We start from the raw sequence: 19,626 nt of genomic DNA on the forward strand, positions 1-19,626 counted from the left end.
AAATTCCATGTAATCCCAAATACCCTGAGCCATTTTGAGGTCTCTGTACCAGTGCTCATGCTTCTCCCTCAGCCTCAAGAATCATTTCATACCCTTACCTAATGATGCCTACTCATTCTTGGGAGCACTTCCTCTTCTCTGGTGGGGCTGGGTGCTCCGCCTTTGTCACCAGTGTGCAATTTTACCATAACTTTTACCACAGTGTATTGACAGTTTCTATTTGTGTACCTTTTGTGTGTTTTTTCTTTTCTGCTTTTGGGCCTACTAGACCGTAGGCTTTACAAGGGCAGGGTCATATTGTATTCATCATTGTTTCCCTTGTACACTGCTTGGCTTCCGACTGATCTCAGTTAACATTTATTGAACCCAACTGAACCAATATTAGGAGTATGCTAGAAAATCCTGGACTAGAAAAATCTTTTTAAGACTGATAACTTAAAAAAAAAAAACCCACAACCTTAAAACAGGTTTATAACATAAGAACTTAAACCGCTGAGACACCCAGGCATCCCTAGTCCATCTTTTTAATGGCTACATAGTATTCCACTTTCCATTTTATGACATACCATAGCCTATTTAACCCATTCCCTATTGTTGGAAATTTAGGTTGCTTTTACTCTTTTCCTGCTATGTAATTATCATGGGTTGAATTGTGTTATCTTCTCCAAAATTCGTATGTTGATATCCGAACCCTTAATATCTCCTAATACAACCTTATTTAGAGATTGGTTCCTTATGATCAAGTTCAAATGAAGTCCTTTAGGTTGGGACTTTTTTTTTTTTTTTTAAGATTTTATTTATTCAAGAGAGACACACAGAGAGATTGGGCAGAGACACAGGCAGAGGGAGAAGTACGCTTCATGCAGGGAGCCTGATGTGGGACTCGATCCCGGGACTCCAGGATCACGCCCTGGGCTGAAGGCAGGCACTAAACCGCTGAGACACCTAGGGATCCCATAGGGTGGGACTTAATACAATCTGACTGGCATCCTTGTGAGAAGAGTAAAATTGGACAGGGATATTTTTAAGAGGAAAGACAAGAAGACACAGGGAGAAAACAGCCACCTATAAGCTGAGGAGAGGGCCTAGAACAGATACTTCCCTTATGCCAACATGTTGATCTCAGACTTCTAGCCTCCAGTACTGTGAGACAATAAATTTATTGTTTAAGCTGCTCAGTTTGTGGTACTTTGTTACGGCAGCCCTAGCAAACTAATATGATAACACTTCAATGAATATCCCTGTATATCTTTTTTTCCACAAAGATGCAAGCATATTGGTAGCAATCATCGAAGTAAATTTATAGAAAGATACCACTGTATATTTCACATACCCTTTTCTTAATGTCCTTTCTCCTGAGATGCCCCTGGGAAACTCCAATATAACCACTTCAAGTGTTACCTCTTCTGGGAAACCTGCTGTAGTAGTCAGCTCCTAGGATGGCTCCCAGTAACCCCCGACCTCCTAGTATTCAAGTCTTTGTATATGCCTCACTTTTGCATATTCCCCGCTTCATGAAGACTGATTGACTCTTTTCTAATGAATAGAGAATGGCAGAAGTGATGGGACCTCACTTTGAAGGTTAGGTTAGAGACCATAGCTTCTGTTCAGGGATGTTTTCTCTCACACAATCTTGTACTCTCTTGCTCTTTCTTGGTTATTCATGTTGGAGAAGCCAGCTGCCATGTTGTGAGGTAGCCCTGTGAAGAGACCTATGTTTCAAGAGATTAAGACCTTCTAATAACTACGTAAGTAAAAATGGAAGTGGATCTCTCTTCATTCAAGCCTTTAAATGAGACTGGCAGCTAATAGCTTGACTGTAACTTGATCAGAAACTTTGAGGAAGAATCACTCACCTAAGCCATACCTGGATTCCTGACCAAAGAAACTGTGAGTTAATTTTTGTTGCTTTAAGCTACTGAGTTTTGGGGTAACTTGATATGCAGCAATAGATAACTAATTACTTTCCATCCTCCCCTCTTCTTTCCCGAGCTTTCAAACTTCCAAAATTACTTACATATATCTCTAATAATGCTCACTACATCATACTTGCTTCTAAATCTCTCTCCTCTACTTGACTGTCTCCAAGGACAAAAGCCCTGGCTCAGCTTTATATTTACTGTCTTACGCAAAGTTCAAGCCACCATCATCACTTCCCTAGATTGTTGCAATAACCTCCAAACTGGGCTGTCTAAATCCTCTGTAGCCTCACTCAGATATATGCTCTATCCAACCTTAAGAAATCTTTTTAAGATGCAACTTGGATCATTTGAGAACTGAAACCCCTTCTCCTCATTTTTAAGATAAAGATGTAAATTTTAATATAGTCTCCCAGACATGGCATGATCTGCTTGCCACACTACCAAATCTAAAGCCACTTCCCTCTTATTCCCAGTATAACAGCAACACTGGCCTCTCAGTTCCTTAGCTGAACTATGCTCCTTCCTCCTTCAGTGTCTCTGCACACACTGTCCCTCTGCCTTGGATGCTTTTTACTGCATCCTCACTCATTTCTACTGCATCGTCACTCATTTCTATTCATCCTTTAGGTCTCAGCTCAATGCCACTTCCCAGGGAAGGTCTTTCTGCCTTCCATTATAAAGCAAAGAAGCCTGTGATTTTCCTTCACACTTACCACAATTTAGATAAATAATTAATTAGGGGTTTAATGTTTGTGTCCCCTGTTGGATTTGGACTCTAAGCTCTGTGAGGGCAGGGACACCTCATCTTGTTCTCTACTATATCCCTAGCACAGAGAATAGTGCCTGATATATTGAAAACAAGGACTCAGTACTTTTTTTTTTTGGCTGAATCACAAGGCAAACATTTCCTATTCCTTCTACAAACTTCACATCCTTTCATTATCTACACATTTAATGTTTCTTTTTTTAAAAAATTTAAATTCTAGTTAAACAACACAGTTCTATATTGGTTTCAGATGAAGGGTTCAGTGGTTCCTCATTTACATGTAACACCCAGTGCTCATCATCGCAAGTGCCCTTCTTAATACCCATCCCCCATCTCGCCCATCCCCCACCTACCTCCTTCCATCAACCCTCAGTTTGTTCTGTTAGGCCTCATGATTTGTTTTCCTCTCTCTTTTCCCCACCCCCCAATCCTGTATATTCATCTTTTTTTTTTTAATTTAAATTCAATTTGCCAACATATATTGTTTTTTAAATTCCACACATGAGTAAAGTCATATGGTATTTGTCTTTTTCTCTGACTTATTTCACTTAGCATTATACACTCTAGCTCTATCCATGTCCTTGCAAATGGCAAGATTTCAGTTGTTTTGTTGGCTGAGTAGTATTCCATTATCTATCTATCAACCACATCTTTGTCCATTCATCAATTGATGGACATTTAGACTCTTTATACAGTTTGGCTATTAAACATTTAATGTTCTTAATGTCATTTATGACAGTGTTATCTGCCTTAGATAGTCATCTCTAAGAAGTAGAAACTATAGGTTTTACGTTGTGTGGTATAGGACCCAGCAGAGTTGGGGATTCAGCACTGGAAAAGGAAAGTGAAGACTAGGTTTACTGATAAATGGCCTTTAGTTGCTATTTTTTTGCTGTTAAACTCTGCATGGGCTTTTGGGGAGCAGTGTGAAGGTAAAAAAGTATGGGCCTTATAGTTAGACCTGAGTTTGAATCCCAGTTATACCATTTAGTATCTGTGCGACTATGGGCAAATTTGTTATTCTCTCTGTTCTTCAATTTCTTAGCTACAAAATGAGGATAGAATAATGGCACTTGTTTGAGGTTGTTAGAGGAACTCAATGACTTGTAAAGCACTAAGAGGGCCTGACCTTAGCAAATGCTCTAAATATCACTCTTTTTTTAACCTGTGGTAAAACAAGGTTGCCCAATTCTCATTTGGTACTAGAAGTTTGGGAATATTTGTGGTGCTGTTCTCTGTGGGAGCTTAGGATTGGAACACTTAAAAATATAATGCCTCCTCCTCAATTCTTTTCTCTACCTTCAAATCTTAATATTGAAGCTAGTAGGAGAGTGAGAAATGGCTGCCAGCTATGTTCTCTTTTGGTTCCAAATGAGAGCAGCACCAGTTTGTCCTGGAAATTTGTGTTTCTATTGCTGACACATCCATCTTCATACACCCGTTGCCAGAGAGATGAGCTGCTAAGGGAGGGCTACTCTGATTCTTGACACCTGGCAATTTGTGAATGCTGGTTTTTTAGTATCTGGAAAACTATCAAACTCCCTTTCTTTCTCTTCTTATTGGAACCCTTCTGGTCAATCAGAGCCTACTAAATATAGGCCATTTAGAGGCATAATAAAATAATGAAGTTAGAATTACAACAAGAAATTTACCCAAGCAAGGGCTCTCTGCTGCTGGGACCGAGAAAGAATATTTCTCATAAGAAAAAATACAAAAAAGATTGAAAAAAAGTCAAATAGTTAATCTTCCCTCAAGACACAGTGTTCTCTCAAGGCCTCTTCCTTCTTTCTGAAGGCACACTCAGTTCTGGAGCAGAAGCAAGGAAACCAGCTGAGATAAATCGTTTTCCCCTCCCCCTTTAATCTTGGGTAAGAGCTGCCAATTCTACAAATTCCTCCTTTGATGAGAAGATAAAGCAGAACAATGCTGTGGAACTAAACAGATTCCTAAGGGACATTCTTCTAGGGTGTGTAAAGTCTGCCTGGAAGTGGGGGTGGGGAGGGGAGGAAGGGATGGAAAGCTTGGAGTAGGAAAGGTGGGTGGACAAGAGTCAGTAGCCACCTCAAGGAGTGCAGTTGCTTCCTTGAGCAGTTCCTTCCATAGACTCAGAACTCCATCCAGTCTCATCTCCCGGGAGTTGCAGGCATGTTTATTAGAGTAATTAGAGGGGCTTCATCCACTTCACATCCACTCTACCAAAAAAAAAAAAAAAAAAAAAAGGGGGGGGGTGGGGGGGAGAGAAGAGAGAAAAAAGATTTCTTTCCCATTATTTGTTGAAAGGAAGTTTCTACTTAGTCTTCTCACAACTTAAAAAAAAAGGTGTTGTTGTTGTTGTGGTTGTTGTTTTACTGAGAATTGCGGCCCAAGTCAGTCTACCACATTAGATTGTAAGCCTTTGGAAGGAGCGTGTCCCCTTCTCTCACTGTTTAAGGGACATATTAACGTGATTTTTTCCTTGTTTGCTTTGGTCTGCATCCAACATGGAAAGCTTCCAAGAGTTCCCTAACTACTAAATATGTAAATCGTCATTGTTTGGGGGGAAGAAACCTGTTTTTGTTAGCTTACAATATTATGAAATGTCACTCCAGAAAAATCTGTTGGGCTTCTGTTGCTTTGTTTTCCTCTTTTTTCCTTGTGTTAAGTTGATTTTTTCTTCTTTTACTTGAAAAATAAAAAAAGTGTTTTACTTGAAAAAAAAAGTTTTATTTTGAATCTGGTCCATATTTACAATCGAGTTCAGAGCCAAGCCTTAAATTGTACAGAATTTCCACTGTAATTAAACTATTTAGTGTTCAGCCTTCAAAAAGATATATTCTCCATTACACTGTCAACTGCATCACACAGAGCAGGGTAAATGTATGTTTCTGCATAGCGAAATAAAAATGGTAAATGCAAAAAAATAAAATAAAGATTTAAAAAGCTGGAAAATGCTACAGATTGTGGAGTCAGAATTGGAGTTTGAATCCTGCTCCCGGCGTCACCATCTGTGAAATGGGGAGAATTTTCCTATCTGCTCGACATGGTTATGTAATTCTTAAATCGGATGCTTAAGGGCTAACCTCTACAAGCATAATCTCAGTCACTGGTCGGGAGGCAGGTATTTTGGAGATTGCCTTGTGAAGACCCTCTGAGGTGCAGACAAGAGCCGTCTCCGCCTAGCCGGGGGCTGTCACCGGGCTATCTTCCTTACCTGACCGCTGAGGACTACGTGAGACACCCGAGTGAAGGAGCTTCACGCAGTCCACGTGACGGGCTGCTAATTAGACGCTCCGCAGCACCTGATCCACCGTGAGCCGCCGCTAAATGCAGCTTGGCCTGCAGGACTCCGTATCTTGCCTGTGCCTTTCAAGTTTTCCAGCCGCAAACTAACCTCACCGCGGCCTGGGGCCCAAACCAGCAATCTGGGAACCACGGCCAGGCTGGAGCAGACTTGCTGAGGTCCCTGGAGAGGGCACGGGAACAAGAGCACTTCGCTGGTTGGCGGACGCCCGGCCGCACAGTGGCCGGCTGGGGTCCCAGGAGGTACATCCCCCGCCCCCCGTCCCTTCCTCACCATCCCCCATCCCCGCCGCGGGCTGGTGCTGCCGGGAGCGACGTCCCGAGCCGACTCGGCATTTCCCAGGGGAAGCCGCAGCCCGGCCCCCACCGCCCGAGCTCCAGCCTCGCGGGACGCGCCCAGGCCCCGCCCACCACCTCAGGTAGGCCGTCGGCGCCAGCCAATCCCGCCGAAGCCTGGGCGCGGAAGGCGGGGCTTCCCTGGCCGGAAGTGACGTGCTGTGCTTGGCTGGCCGCGGAGTCCGCCGAGGCTCTTGGCGGCGGCTGAGGCGGCCGGGAGGGAAATGGCTCGCACCGCGGCTGCTGCGGCGGCTCGGGTTGTGGTGGAGGCAGAGGCTCGGGCGCCGTGAGGTGAGGAGCGGTAGGTGCGGCGGGGGCCGGTGCCGGGGGCCCCGCTGTGCAGGGGCCGCGAGGGGCCCGGGGGCGCCCAGGATGGGAGGGTCCCCTGCCGCGGCCCCCGGTCCCGGGCGCCCGCCTTGACCCTCTCTCTGGTACTCTTGGCGTCGCCTCAGCCCGACTCACCTCCCCCGGGCCCTGCTTCCACCCAGGCCGTGTCCGGCCGCCCCGCCTGAGGGGCGAGGGGCCCGCGCCCCCCGTAGGCCCCTCTTGGCGGGGCGCCTGGGAGTTAGTTTCGCCCGCGGGCGGAGGGCAGAGCCCCCCCTTGTCCTTCGGTACCGGGTCGGAGTCCCTGAGGCCGGTCCTGCCCTCTTGTTGAATCGTTCGCTTCTGGCGAAGTGTGTGGCACGTCTGGGTCGTCTCCCCGCACCCCCTCCGCCTCCTTGTCCCATCTCCAGCTTTGGGGATAATGTCTTTTTGTTTTTGTTTGTTTGTTTTTGTTTTTCTTCTTCACACTTTTTCCCATTTGCTGCCTTTTTTTTTTTTTTTTTTTTTTTTTTTTTTTGCCGCGAATCCACTTGCTTCGGGAGAACAGTATTATTTAAGTGTGTGTTTAGTGCATCATCTTTCCGGGAGTGCGGTCAGATGAAAAATATTTGCTTCACTCTTCCTGAGTGACGGAGGAACAATACAGAATCGAAGAAGGGGAGGAAAAAAAAAAAACGCATACTTCTTTTTCCTCACTAAATGGTTTGGCTTTAAAAAGGAGATTGCTCTAGTTGTGGAAATTTCTTCGGGGGGGTGGGGTGGGAGCAGGGCTTCACGAGGGAAATGAGGAAGAAAACTGAGGGAGGAAGAAAGTGTGGGGATAAAGCATGTGGAAGAGAGCGCCTGTGGTAGTTCCTTCCCTTCTGTTAATTAGCCGGATAGAAGTTGAGGTTGTGGTTTTATTTTTAATCTGGACAGTGGGTGCTGTAGGGAAGGAGATCTTCATCTTTGAACAACATTACTTATTATTATTTTTTTGAAGATTTTGTTTATTTATTCATGAGAGACGCACAGAGAGGGAGAGGCAGGCTCCATGCAGGGAGCCCGACGTGGGACTACATCCCGGGTCTCCAGGGTCAGGCCCTGGGCTGAAGGCGGCGCTAAACCGCTGAGCCACCCTGGCTGCCCAACAACATTACCTATTAAAGAGGTACCCTGAAATTGTTCCAGGTGGGTGTCGGACCACCCAAAAGCTCTGCTGGGAAAATTGTTTAATATGTTGTGTCAAAGCCACAGATTATAAGAGAGGCAGAAAAAAGAAAGGTATCAGAAGAGCCGCAGACATTAGTATAGAGGGGGGAAGCCTGTTTGGAGGTCCAGAACACTGATTCCAGAAGAGACTTTGTACCTTTGCCTCCTTGGCTTGTGATTAAGTCTCCACAGGAGACTCCTTTGAGCGTTGTGCCACACTCGGTGTTAGTACCTACTCTTACTCACCATGGCAAATTAGACTGAAGTGCTCTAACTGAGGTCTATGCAGTTGAAGATAGTTGCTTGTTTCATATTAAGACCATTTTTTGAATACCGAAAAGCATTATGACTGAGAATAGAGAGATTTTGTTATTTAGCTCAAATTAATTCAGAAGTAGATATGTAGATATCAAGCATATATATATATATATAACTACTACAAGTAATTTTGCCTGAATTTATTTTTTTTATTTATTTTTTTATTGGTGTTCAATTTGCCAACATACAGAATAACACCCAGTGCTCATCCCATCAAGTGCCCCCCTCAGTGCCCGTCACCCAGTCACTCCCACCCCACCCCCACCCAATATTGCCTGAATTTAAAGATTCTGAAGCATTTTTTTTCTTACAAAAATCTGTTTTGTATGCATGTTGCTTGCATCGTTTCTTGGCAAGCAATGTATTTTAATGTTTTCATCCATAGGTTTCACAACCTTTCCTGTTTCATGGAACATAAAAGTTTTCGCGACTGCACTTACAGAAGTTAGTAACTAGAAGTTTAGATAATTAGCTGTGTATTAACCATTTGATTCTGTTTCTCCTTTCTGCCATGAACGGTTCTAAAATTTTCAGTTGAAGATTGTTGCATCAGTTCCATGTCCAGGAATCTTTCTTTAATCTAGCACAATGTTTTTGCACTTGTAAGCACATTGAATAAGTGAACTTACACCTAACGAGGGTGTTGAATTTCTCAAGAGTTCAGAGTTCTTATCAGAGCATCAGACCAAACTATTCAGAGCAGCAGTGCAAAGGACTTTTTTTCTTTTTTTTTTTTCAATGCTTTGTAACTTGTTACTTACTTTGATAATGTAAATTATCCATTTTATTATATTTGCCATGTTAATGCAGGTAAATGATAAAGGTGAATGTTTCAGTACATTTGATTTGTTGTAGGAGGGCTAAGCATTAACCTTCTGAAAGATTTTGTTTTCAGAGGGCCTGCAAGGATGCCTGGCACTGCAGTGGTTTGAGGGATAGAAAAAAATGAGACACACAGATTATGACAGTATGTTTATAAGGGCAGCAGTAGGTCCAAAGTACTGAAAAGAATGTGATCACATGGGCTGGAGAAGGGGAATGAGTGGATCTGAGGAAGGGTGATGCTCAAGTTGAGTCTTAACGGATTAATTTCTTCCTTAATGAGAGTGGAATAAAGGTGATCAGGTTCTGGGGCACCTGGGTGGCTCAGTCAGTTCTGCATCTGCCTTTGGCTTAAGGCAGGATCCTGGGGTAGAACCCTGTGTCAGGCTCCCCACGCAGGGGGGAGTCTGTTTCCCCGTCTACCCCTCCCCTTCACTGGTACTCCCTCTCACTTTCTCTCAAATGAATAAATAGAATCTTAAAAAAAAAAAAAAAAAAAAAAAAGATGACAGAAGTTCCAGACCTTGCTGTGATACTACCAAGCAGTGAGACGCTAACCAAGAGGCTTACTCTGGTATCCATTTTTTTTATTTGAGAGTTTATATCTAAATGCTGTCCAGTAGGAATACTAAATGAGAACCACATATGTTAAGATATTTTACTTTTTTTTTTTTGATAAGTCTTTGAAATCTGATGTCCATCTTACACTTAAAACATCACACTTTGGACTAGCCACATTTCAAGCACTCAGTAGCTGCTTGTGGTTAGTAGCTAACATATGGAATAATGCAGATAGGCAGTATAAAAGCTCTGCTTTCCTATGGTGGATTCCTGCTTAAAAAGGAAAAGCAACTCCTGTAAGAAATATATTACCAGTAATTTGTAATTTCTCATCATTTTGATAATATTCATACTGAATCTTTTATTGGAATTATTGTCATACTTGGGAATGATATTGTTATGGGATATCTTTCAGGTTGTTCACAGGGTTAAGTTTGAGACTAGAAGAAAATTTGTTTTTCCTGTTCTGCTGGAGTCACAGTTTTGGTAACTCGGTGCATTTATATATGTGTTGTATCCTTTTGTCTACAATCTGTTATTTATAACTGATGGAGCGTGCACATTGATAATTTAGGCAGTTAACAAGGAGGTTTATACAATTTTAAACTACATTTTGGGTTTCTTAAAATTTTTAATTTAGCTATTTGGGTACAAAAGCGAGTGGGATTTTTTTTTTCCTTCGTCTTTTAAATAAGTTTATGGTCCTCACTTTCCAGATGAAGAATTCTAGTCTCAGGAAGAATAAGTAGCTGGATCATGACTACAGTTAGTGAATGGCAGAACCAGGTTTTGAGCCCTGATATGGTGGGGTTCAAGCCCCTTGTTTTGCTTCCCTGTTCCATCCACACTGGCTGACTGCAAATGGGATTTTTAAACACTCTTGATTTTAATAGATTCAAAAGCAATTATTATTGGCTTAACAATATTTATCTTTTTTTTTTTTTTTTCTTCAATTCTTTACACCCAATGTAAGATAATCAAGAGTTGCATGCTTTTCCCCACTGTGCCAACCGGGTGCCCCTTCAGTAAAGAGTTTAGATCTTAAGCTGTTAGTGTAGGAAGAAGGGGATGAGGTTTCAGGGACAGTTATTTCAATGCATAGGGAACAACTTGGGGGAAAAACTTAGAGAAAATAAGATAGAGGTTTATGGAAGGATTTGCAGGTTTGTTTGAAAAGATAAGGACAGACAGGTGAAGTAAGAGATGAGAATAAGTTGACCTCTGCAATAAAGAACTTACAGGCCAGTGGACAGAACTTTTATATTATTTGAGTAATTTAGGAAATCTTAGCACAGACTGTGAACTTGTTGCTTACGTAGTGTGATTAAATTGGCTAATTTGAATTTCTCCACATCCTTATCAACACTTATTTACCATTTTAAAAATTTTAGCCATTCTAGTAGATATGAAGCGGTATCTCATTGTGGTTTTGGTTTGCATTTCCTTAATGTGTAATGGTATTGAACATCTTTTCATGTGATTATTGGTGATAAGCTGCCTTTTTAAAAAAAAGATTTATTTAGAGAGTAAGTGAGCGTAAGTGGGAGAGTAAAGAGGACTGAAGGAGAAGTTCGTGACTGTAAACGAGCAGCAGAGTAATGCTAGTGAAATGAGTATAGATTTGATAAGGAGTTTGAGTATGAGAAAGGAATAGACAATGATAAGAAAATTGGTTAAAAAATTTGCAGTATGGGAAACTTAGTTGAAACAGGCTATTTAAAAACAGGCTATTTAAAAAAAATTTTTCCTATAAAAACTTTTGGAAATATATCAGTGGAGCCAGGAAGGCATTAAGTATTAAGGTTCTGTTATGGGGGCATAAGACGACAGAGTGTATGACTCTTGATTTTGGGGTTGTGAGTTGCATCCCCATGTTGGATGTGGAACCTACTTTAAAAAAAAAACACTAATAAAGTTCTGTGGCTGTGGAGAGAGAGGGGAAAAGCAAAGACAATAGCCTCTTTCAAGATAAAAGGGTAGGGACAATGAGAGAAGACAATGGAGGGAAATGAGTGCAGATACTTTGCCTTCTGGTGAGGTGGGAAAAGAATGTGGATGTTGGAGTGATAGACACAGAAAAAATACCTGTCTAATTAGGAAACAGGAAAACATTTTTTCAAATGTTTTATTTGTAGTTAGGGAATTATGGGAAGCATGTATTTTCCCCCAAGATAAGCTCTGAAGGAGACCTAATTATTATCTATAAACAAAACCATAGTGCTATGAGTATCCATAACCAGGTTGATTTATGAAGTCACTGTATATGTGTTCATAACATAATTTATAACTGTTCTAACCTTTCTTTTTAGTTCAGGCTAAATACGTTAGACTACAGTGCTGAGTTGGGAAAAGGTGGTCTTTGGCTTCCAGCATGTAGCCTGGATCTCATGACATTTATCAGATAGGAATTCTACTTGTATTGAAATATATAACATGACCCTGTAACTATTTAGAGATTTTAAAAAAAAATCAGATTTATTGAGGTATAATTTACTTATAGTAAAATTCATTTGTTTTAGGTAGCAACCTTCGAAATTAAGAGATAGTGACAGCATTTAACTGCCACCACCACAATTAAGAAACAGAATATTTCTATTGCTCCAAAAAGTATCCTTTCTCCTTTGTAATCAGTCCCTTTCACTTACCTTCTAGACAACTGATATTTTTTTTTAACTTTTTTTTAAAGATTTTATTTATTTATTCATGAGAAACACACAGAGAGAGAGAGGGGCAGAGACACAGGCAGAGGGAGAAGCAGGCTCCATGTGGGGAGCCAGACGTGGGACTTGATCCCAGGCCTCCAGGATCATGCCCTGGGCTGAAGGCGGCGCTAAACCCCTGAGCCACCCAGGCTGCCCAACAACTGATATTTTTTATTCCTGTTTATTTTTTGCTTTTGCTGAATGTCCTGTATATATTCAGCCTTTTTAAAAAATGGTCATCTGCAACTCAGAGGAAGTCATCCCTCCCCAAAAATTTCTTTTTAGTTTTAGTTTAGTTTATTTATTTAGTAATCTAAATACCTTGAACTCACGACCCCAAGATCAAGAGTCACACACTTTTCTGACGGAGCCAGCCAGGCACCCCAGCCTTTTGAGTCTGACTTCTTTTACTTGGCATAAAGCTTTTGAGATTCAGTGAAACACCACATTTTGTGTATCCATTTTTGATAGACATTTGCATTGTTGCTAACTTAGCTATTGTGAATACTGCTATGAGCATTAGTGTACACGCTAATAGACACTTTTGGATGTATATTTCTAGGAGTGGAATTGCTGGATCATATGGAAATTCTATGTTTAATTTATTGGGGAAACACTAAAGTGTTTCCAAAGTGGCTGCACCAATTTACATTCCCATCAACAAAGTATGAGGGTTTCAAGTTCTTTGCATCCTTATCAACACTTATTTTCCATTTTTAAAATTTTAGCCATTCTGGTAGATAATGAAGTGGTATCTCATTGTGGTTTTGGTGTGTATTTCCTTAATGAGTGAACATCTTTTCATGTGATTATTGGTGACAAGCTGCCACATTTTTTTTTTTTTTTTTAAGATTTATTTATTTTAGAGAGAGAGTGAGCATAAGCAGGAGGGGCACAGGGAGAGGGAGAGAGAATTTTAAGCAGACTCCATGCTCAACATAGGGCTCAATCTTAGGACCCTGAGATCACAGCGTGAGCTGAAACCAGGAATCAGACATTCATTTTTTTTTCTTTTATTTTTTTTAATTTTTATTTATTTATGATAGTCACACACACAGAGAGAGAGGCAGAGACACAGGCAGAGGGAGAAGCAGGCTCCATGCACCGGGAGCCCGACGTGGGATTCGATCCCGGATTTCCAGAATCGCACCCTGGGCCAAAGGCAGGCGCTAAACCGCTGCGCCACCCAGGGATCCCAGGAATCAGACATTCAACTACCTGTGCCACTCAAGTGCCCCAATAAGCTGTCTTTTTTTTTTTTTTTTTTTTTAAAGATTTTATTTATTTATTCATGAGAGACACACAGAGAGGCAGGGACACAGGGAGAGGGAGAAGCAGGCTCCATGCAGGGAGCCCGATGCAGGACTTGACCCCAGGTCTCCAGGATCACGCCCTGGACTGAAGGCGGCGCTAAACCACTGAGCCACTGGGGCTGCCCATAAGCTGCCTTTTTTTTTAATGGTATGAGTATACTGATTTCCAATAATTGGAAAGATATAATACATATATGTATTATTAGCTGCCTGTTATAAACTAGGCATAAATATATTATTTGGTTTATTATTATTTTTTTAAGATTTATTTATGAGAGAGAGAGAGAGAGGGGGGGGCAGAGACACAGGCAGAGGGAGAAGCAGGCTCCATACCTGGAGCCTGATGTGGGACTTGATCCCGGGACTCCAGATCTCACCCTGCGCCAAAGGCAGGCGCCAAGCTGCTGAGCCACCCAGGGATCCCCCTATTATTTGGCTTAATCCTGACAACACAAATACGATCTTTTAAGATAAGAAAACTAAGACAAAAAAAAAAAAAACCTAAGACAAAGGGAGATTAAGTAGTTTGCCTAAGATTACACAGTTAAAGAGTTCTGATATTTGAGCCTCAAGTCTTGTTGCTGCATCATTTTCTTTTCCTTATTATCACTGTTCTGTAAAACTACCAGTTTAATGCAGTTAGTGTCATTTGAAAACAAGATTTTCTTAGCCATAGAAATTATGGAATTTTGGAGGGAAATTCTAGAATAATGTCAGTTTTTCATTATTATTACCTGTTTGGGGGTTCTCTGTTATAATTCAGTTTTATGTTTTCCTGTCTTAAGCTATGTTGGAAATGGAGGCATATACCATAACATTTAGCATTTACTGTTATTTGTCATGTTGGAATTGGGGTAATGTCAGAGTATATTTAATGATTCATGTTAAATGAATGGACAATAAAGTAGTTCAAAGTTCAGTAAATATCTTGACAAAGCAGTACTACTGTTGGGATTTTGAGTTAGATTGAAAACTGCTTTGTCAGTAAAATATCTTTTAACAGGAATCTCATGCTGTAACTGTATTTCCCATTCCATGCCCCCTCCCAAACAATGATACAGATATGCAGATATAGAATGCATTCTTGATGAATGCCCTGTTGAGAATCTTTTATATGAAGATTCTATTTGTAGAATGTTCCTCCTAAGAGCTGAGGGTAATATAATGACTGTCAGGGAGAATCAAGCCCTTTATTAATTGCTTGTAGTACTTGGGCAAAGCATAATTATAAAGTGTGTTATGGAGGTTAAAGGATGTGGGAGCTGGCTAGGCTTATCCATCTTTAAATTTGGGAAGCTTAAGAAGGCTCTTGGCTTTTCCCATGACTCACCCTTTATGTACAGGTTATTCCAATTTCATCTTTTCCTTGACTACACCATTAAAAATAGTATCCCCTCCCCCCAATTAAATCATTCTTTATGACATCACTGTTATTTCCCTCGTTTCTTTTACTGTCTAAGCTTAACATCTTTGCTTGTTTAAAGGAAACCATTCTTCATATCTCCATTGCTGCCAACCTCATTCAAGTAATTTCTAGTTGTTTTCTAGATTATTTCAGTTATTTATTAATTGGTCTCCTGGTTTCTGTTTGTGTTTTCCATATGTCTTTTTTCTGCAAAGCAAATGGAAATCTTTGAATGTTGTAAAGCTCACATGAATGTCTCTTACACACCTTTTTTTTTTCCTATCACACCTAATAATTGAGTGTACAGTGTTTTTCCTTCTTGGAAATACAGTGCTTAATTAAAGTTCATATCGATAAATGTAGATTTTAGAATATTTTTTGAGAGAATATTTTTTATTTTTGCTAATTGAGTTTGGTGATTTAGCTTATTATTTTTATCATTCCAACCGAAAAGAAAAAAGTTTCACTAAAAATCCAGAGTAGGGATCCCTGGGTGGCGCAGCGGTTTGGCGCCTACCTTTGGCCCAGGGCGTGATCCTGGAGACCCGGGATCGAATCCCACGTTGGGCTCCCGGTGCATGGAGTCTGCTTCTCCCTCTGCCTGTGTCTCTGCGCCTCTCTCTCTTTCTGTGACTATCATAAATAAATTAAAAAATTAAAAAAAAATAAAATAAAAAAATAAAAATCCAGAGTAAAATTAGGTTTAAATAAAAAAGCTTGATTGTGTCATACCCTAAACTAGAAATACAGGTGTATATCTAACATATCTAAATTTGGAGTAAAGATTTAAATTCTCCTAGTCATTATAGAAACTTACCTGTTTTTTTTTTTTAGAAAAAAATTTTTTTCTGTATATTAGATTGTATTTTTCTGTATATTAGATTGATTTGACCCTAACTCCACAATTACCAGTAAGAACTGAAGCCACTTCTTTCCAAGTAGTCACTTAATCTACATTACTCTGTGATCATTCACTAATATATTTTTATCCTGCTTGGGCTTCACTAAACTTCTTAGGTTTGTTTGATGTCTTTCTTCACTTGCAGAAAGTTCTTCAAATATTCTTCAAATATTTTTTCTGTTTCATTCTTTTTTTTCTCTCCTGGGACTCCAGTTATGTTAGACCATTTGAAATTGTCCCATAGACATGCTGTTTTCTCTCCCCTCTTTTTTTCCTCATAGTTTGGATGTTTCCTCTTGATTCGTCTTCAGGTTTGCCAATCTTTTCTAATGCTGTTCAGTCTAATTCTTCATTTCGGATTTATTTTTCTAGTATTTCTATTTGATTCTTTTTTTTTTTTTTTTTTTTGTAATTTGTGTCATTCTGCTGAAACTGCCACCCCCTCCCTTTGTGCATCTTCATTTTTTCTACTACATTTAGTATTTTCATCCTAATTATTTTAAAGTTCCTCTTTGATAATTCCAACATTTGGGCCATCTCTGTATCTGCTTATTTTGACTGTTTCTTTGACCATGGGTCGCATTTTCTTAGTCTCATAATCTTTGATTATATATTAGCACAACTTAAGTTTCTTTTATTCTGGCAGGCCACTAAGTTGAGAAAGTCTGATTTGCAAGTAAGATGGGTCTGTACTTTGTTGTGACTTTGATTCAGTTTACCGCTGGGTTGAAGTACTTTGGATGACACTGATGAATTTCTCTTCAGGAGTATTTGGGATCTGAACACTGATTTGATTCTAGAGATTTGTTTTACAGCCTAGCTGCTAGTTTTTTGTTTGTTTTTAGGTTGCTGGAAAGTCTCTTTGTTCTCTATTTTGTTCTTGGTTTTCTGTGTCTCAGAGATCTCTATCTTGCTGCCCTTAGCGCAGCCTCTGGAGGGCATCTATCTTTCATAAAGAGCTAGAATACTTTGGAGCGCTTTTTTCTCAGCTCTCCTGCCCCATCCCCAGCTATTGGTAGCCAAAAGTTTGGAGTGCCTCTGGTGGATCTTTCCCTCCTTACCTGCCAGTCCTCCTCTGGAGGGTGACTGCCTTATACTTCAGGTAGGCTCACATGCTTCAGGGGGAGCTCTTTCAGCTCTTTTGCCCTGTCTCCATCTTTCAGGGAGGTGCCTGAAAGTTATTGTCATGACTTCAGGTCTTTAGTTTTACATAGGTAACGCCTCAAGATTCATCTTTAGTGAAATTGCTCTGTCGAGCCCAGGGCCCATATTTCTAAGCAATAAGCAGACATGAATTATATTGTCCACAAGTACTTCAAAATAGTTATGTGTTTTGGTCTGACGGAGAGGACCATGTGGCTCTGAAAAACAATTCTGAGAGTAATACATAATTTTATTCCCTCAAAGAAAGAAGTTAATGGTTTATAATTTGGCACATTTAAGATGACTTCCAAATACTTTAAATGAAAATAATGCAGTAAGAGTAGCTTAAAGGGCAGCCCAGGTGGCTCAGCGGTTTAGCGCTGCCTTCGGCCCGGGGCATGATCCTGGAGACCCGGGATCAAGTCCTGAGTTGGGCTCCCTGCATGGAGCCTGCTTCTCCCTCTGCCTGGTCTCTGTGCCTTTCTCTCTCTCTCTCTCATGAATAAATAAATAAATAATTTTTTCTCTCTTTTTTTTTTTTTTTTTCTTAAAAAAAAAGAGTAGCTTAAAAATCTATGGTATTTCTTAGTTTAGAAATACTCATTTTTGGTAAGATATTTTTATGTACTTTTAAGTATCTTACAGAATACTTGAGGCACTCTACAATAAAAAATTGCTTCCTAATCTGGTGCATATTAGATTAAATTTCATTTATTTGTTTAACTAACATTTGAATGAAAGCTTGCTTGTTCTAGGGTTGTTCTAGGTGCTGGGGGGATATAGGATGAGCCTAACAGATAAATCCTACCTTCATAAAATTTATAGCCTAGAGGGGGAAAGCTAGACAATAAAATATATATGTAAAATCTATAGTACATTGGATTGTACTAAATGCTAAGGAGATGGTGAGTAAAGTGCATAGGCAGTGGAGTTAGAAAAAGTTGCAGTTTTAACTTGATTATCAAGGAGGACTTTACTCCAAAGTCACCTTTTCAATGAAGATGTGAAGGTGAGAGTATGCCATTCAGCTATCCAGGGGAAGAAGAGCAGTCCAGAGGGAACAGAAGAGCAAAGGCTCTGAGTGAGAAGTATGTACTTGAGGAACAAGGAGGCTAGTTGGACAGTAGCAGAGAAGAGAGTTATAGGAGAGAAGTAATAGGGGACCAGGTATTAGAGTGCCTGGTGGACTGTTGTAAAGATTTTGCCTTTCCTTTGAGTAAGATAGGGAACTGTTGAAAGTTCTGAGTGGAGGGGTAAGAAGATCTAAGATTTTCAATATCACTCTGGCTGCAGTGTTAAGAGTGGTCTGAGGGTGGAGGGTGGAAGTTTGGCAGAAACAGATTGGATAGCTATTCAGTAATCCAAGCAACAGATAATGGCTGGTCTAGGATAGTAGCAGGAATATAAAGAAAAAATGCTCAGATTCAAGAAATATTTGAAGGTGGAGCCTATAAAATTTTATGTACATATCAATAACTATTTGATAGTTACCATCAAACATTGGCTGCCTTCCTGACAAGCTATAATCGGATTAAGATTTTCTAATCCAATTCAAATAAGATAAATTTGCTGGATATACCATACATTGGTGATAGTGTGCAGTCATCTCTTGCCGATAGAAGTATGTATTTTTAAATGTTGTATTTTATTTTTTTAAAGATTTGTTTATTCATGAGAGACACAGAAAGAGAAGCAGAGACATAGGCAGAGAGAGAGGCAGGGTCCCTGCAGAAGTTCGATGTGGGGCTCAATCTTGGGACTCCGGGATCATGCCCCCAGCTGAAGGCAGATGCTCAATGGCTGAGCCACCCAGGTGACCCTTAAATGTTGTATTTTAGAATGCAATGATTTTTTTTTTTTTACATAAGTCATGTTATGTACAATGCCCATTAAGTGATTCACAGATCGTGAAAATCTGAGAAATCATAATTTTTGTTGTTTTATTTTGCAGTCTTACCCTTTCTCTATATCCATTAATGAGTAAGAGCAGTGTCCTTAATTTAGCTGATAGATTGGCAAATGAAAAGGGACAATATTGCTCTTATTTATATTTTTATGACATTATTAAAAAGTTGAGCTTATTTTTAAAGATTTTTTAAAATAATTTTTTAAATTTTATTTATGATAGTCGCACAGAGAGAGAGAGAGAGAGGCAGAGACACAGGCAGAGGGAGAAGCAGGCTTCATGCACCGGGAGCCTGACGTGGGATTCAATCCCGGGTCTCCAGGATCGCGCCCTGGGCCAAAGGCAGGTGCTAAACCGCTGCGCCACCCAGGGATCCCAAAGTTGAGCTTTTTATGTTCATATAATTTGCCACATGTGAATTAAAAAAAAAAACCCCACAGATCTATTAATTGTAGGTGTTGTTAATTTTCACATCCCATGTATAATATAGTTATGAAAATATGTAAAATATTTAAATTTAAAACATAGGGAGTGGGTTTTCTTTTTATTGTGAAATAACCCACAGAAAAGTGCATAAAGCATATATGATTATTTAACAAGTAATTGTAAAATAAAGACTTGTGTAGGGATACCTGGGTGGCTCAGCAGTTGAGCATCTGCCTTCGGCCCAGGGCGTGATCCTGGAGTCCCAAGATGAAGTCCCACATCAGGCTCCCTGCATGGAGCCTGCTTCTCCC

At 40.3% G+C, this 19,626-nt stretch overlaps 1 protein-coding gene and 1 long non-coding RNA gene across 5 annotated transcripts in view; one reads left to right on the forward strand and one right to left on the reverse strand.

The window, feature by feature from the left end:
- LOC144294596 (uncharacterized) overlaps positions 1–6,370 on the reverse strand; it is a 29,521-nt gene extending 23,151 nt beyond the window's left edge. Inside the window, exons 1-3 of the long non-coding RNA XR_013361946.1 lie at positions 6,242–6,370; positions 5,879–6,130; positions 1,575–4,880 (exon numbers count right to left, since the gene is read on the reverse strand). This is a non-coding gene — a long non-coding RNA (uncharacterized LOC144294596). The remainder of the gene's footprint in view (positions 1–1,574; positions 4,881–5,878; positions 6,131–6,241) is intronic.
- Positions 6,371–6,456: 86 nt separating this feature from the next.
- Positions 6,457–19,626, forward strand: part of PIK3C2A (phosphatidylinositol-4-phosphate 3-kinase catalytic subunit type 2 alpha) — a 118,049-nt gene continuing 104,879 nt past the window's right edge. For 2 of the 4 annotated variants that reach the window (XM_077866317.1, XM_077866320.1), the window contains exon 1: positions 6,457–6,594. The gene's annotated coding sequence lies outside the window, so the exon portion shown is untranslated. Of the gene's footprint in view, positions 6,605–7,609; positions 7,798–19,626 lie in introns of all 4 variants that reach the window. The other 2 variants (XM_077866318.1, XM_077866319.1) reach the window with 2 other exon arrangements.

The sequence above is a fragment of the Canis aureus genome, chromosome 23 (genome assembly GCF_053574225.1).
Source record: "Canis aureus isolate CA01 chromosome 23, VMU_Caureus_v.1.0, whole genome shotgun sequence".
Lineage (NCBI taxonomy): Eukaryota > Metazoa > Chordata > Mammalia > Carnivora > Canidae > Canis > Canis aureus.